This window comes from Haliaeetus leucocephalus, unplaced genomic scaffold, assembly GCF_000737465.1.
Source record: "Haliaeetus leucocephalus isolate CR32 unplaced genomic scaffold, Haliaeetus_leucocephalus-4.0 Scaffold76, whole genome shotgun sequence".
NCBI classification, from domain to species: Eukaryota; Metazoa; Chordata; class Aves; order Accipitriformes; family Accipitridae; genus Haliaeetus; species Haliaeetus leucocephalus.
Genome location: NW_010972512.1, coordinates 1770929 through 1773636, shown reverse-complemented (window position 1 = coordinate 1773636; position 2708 = coordinate 1770929).

Sequence of the window (2708 nt, the reverse complement as noted above, 5' to 3'; positions counted from 1 at the left end):
GTAACGGCGGGTGGACCCTTCCTCTCAAGCGGGCAGCCCCCCTTTCCCCTCAGCTTTGCGGTCCTTTCCTCCGTTTCAGGGTCTCTTCCCTCCCCTTCGGGGTGTCCCACCCCTCACCATTACCACAGCGGTGGGCTGGGTTCCCCCTACCCCTTCAGTGGGTTTTGGGGTGGGGGTGGGGGATGCAAGGATCCCCCGACCCTAAAAAGGTGGGGGGTGCTTCCCTCTCCACCAGGTCTGTGAGGGGGTCATACTATGCCCCCCCCCCCCCCCGGTTGTTTGCCCCCCCCAAAAATCTGGTGTGGGGTGTGTGTTGGTGGGTGGGTTTTGGGTGTCCAGCTCCTTCTGAGACCGGGTTGTGCTCCCTATGCCCCATTATCCTGTGTGGAGTGTCCTGTTAACGGGAGCTTTGCCCGGTAAATGCCCCATGTCAGTTGCTTCGAGGTGGGCATCAGTTTTTCTTCTGTTAGTTTTTCACCTGCTCCCAGTCTCGAATCTTTCCCCGCCGCTGGTGTGTGTGTATAAACACGCAGATGTGATCCCTGCCTGTGCTTTTTTTAGCCCGCATGGGAGGGATCCCTTTTAGTTTTTATAAAATTTGTGCTTTTCAAGTCTGGCTTTAACAGAATGCCTTTGAGGATTTAAACGTGCTGAAGATGAATCTTTGAAGCGCTCCTCTTTCTCTCTCTCTCTTTTTTTTTTTTTTTTTAATGGGGACACAGCAAGTGAGCAAAAAGGGAACAGAGTCATCAGGCTGACCTCACAGGAATGTAAAGCTTTGCAAGCTTTGCAACCCCCCCAAATCCCACTGTCTTCTGTGCTGTCCAGATAGCAGGCTGGACTTGATGGCCATGGCCCCTGTCTTGCAGGGCTAGCAGCTTGCTCATGGGACTAGTAACTATCTTAGCTTAAACATTACCCACAGTCATAGTGCTTTGACATCGTGAGCAGGAAGATATAGCATGGGGTAGAAGAAAACCTAAGTCCTGCAATTGCAGATGATCTTGGTTTATAATAGCTTATCTGTGCTGACAGTGCCTTGGTATCTGTTGGGCAGCAACTTTCTGTGCTTGTGTCTTGTTTAGCCTTTCTTCTCTGCAGTGGGAGGTCTTGGAAGGGCAGTAGCACCAAGGGGAATGTGCCCCTCTTCAAGGAGTCCCTCTGCTGCAGGAGTTGCCTGTGTAGGAGGAGCTGGAGAACAGTTGGTGCACTTTTGGTTTTTTGCACTGGATTCCAGTGCAGTTTGCATCAACCCTGGTGGTGTACAGAGGACTCAAAGGCCTTCTTGTAATGTCGTTTTGAAACCTGTTCTCTCCATTGTACCCTTGACCTCAGGAAGGTGGTTGGGTTTCCAGCTCATCCAACCTAGTGCTTGTTAAACTGAAATAAAAAAGAAATGTCCGTCGCTGTCAAGGACTTTTAGTTCTGCATTATCATTTATGCTGATACTTGCAGATCTGAAAACAAGCTCACAACATAGCTTGCTGTTTGCAAATCTGTAGATGACCGGAAAATGCAGTGTAAGGATACTGGCCTTGCCTTGATATAGTAGGGGGTGGGGATGCATCTGCACAGGACTTGGCATTTAGGGTGGATCCTGGGTGCTTGAATTGCATTGGGCAGGTGGGCAGCAGATTGCAGGCAGCTGGTCAAGGGGCCAGGAGGAATCTGGGTGATGCAAAGGACGTATGGGTATCTGGGCAGGTGGGGCAGAACTGGGGCTTGAGGGGGAAATTTTGGAGTCACTGAAGGAAGCTGTGAAGCAGGGGCTGGTGAAAGTGCTCAGATTGCATGCCCTGGGGCCTGAGGCATCAGTAAGAGAGCTGGGGCAATTAGGATCTTCTAGGAACATAGCTTTTGCATGAGGGAGTTTGTGTGTGGCGGTGGGTCCCTCTGGTTTCAGCCCTGTTGGTGCCATCACTTTTGCTTGCTGTTCCTGGATGCCCTTTTCTCCTAGAGCCCCGAGGGGGGATAAGCTGACAACCAGCTGCCGCATCTGGCCGTGCTGACTGACTGAGCAGGTCTTTCCACAGCCCTGCTGGACCTGGACTGCCCCACATGGGCTGGGCAAGCGTGCAAGGGCTGCGTACGGGGTGCAGCGTATGGCAGGTCTGCAGTTGTAGCTGTGGGTGCCAAGTGTTTTTTTTGTTAATCTGAAGTGAAGTCGGGAGCAGCTGAGGTTGCAGCTTCTGCAGTGATTTTAGTCTGATTGCATGGTGAGGTGTGTGCTATGCTGCATGTGCTGGGCAAACACTGAATTCTTTAGCAGCAGTGGGGGGGCAGAGCCTGGACACTCAATTCTGTTGTTTCTAATAATTTAACATCATGTCTCGTGATGCTACATTGGATCCATGCTTTGCATTTCATTACAGTCTTTGCAACAAACCTCTCTGTCAGAGAAGGCAGGAGTTTGAAAAGCTTTAGGTTATATTACTGCCTCTGTATTTTAAGTTCCTGTTGTAATGATTTTTCCTGTGGCACAACAGCATTTAAGATTCTTTGTGTTAAAGCGAGAGGGACTGGGAGGAAAACCGTTCTGCAGGGGAAACAATTTTCAAAATGAGCTTGTTGTTCAAGCAGACATCTGTTGGGACATGAAAGGAGGATGTGGAGGAGAGTGGGCCTTAGTGTGTGGTCAAGTACTGTGGAAAAGCCTTGGTGTCTTCTGAGATTTCTACCAGTTACAAGTTCCCCTCTGGGTTTCTGTT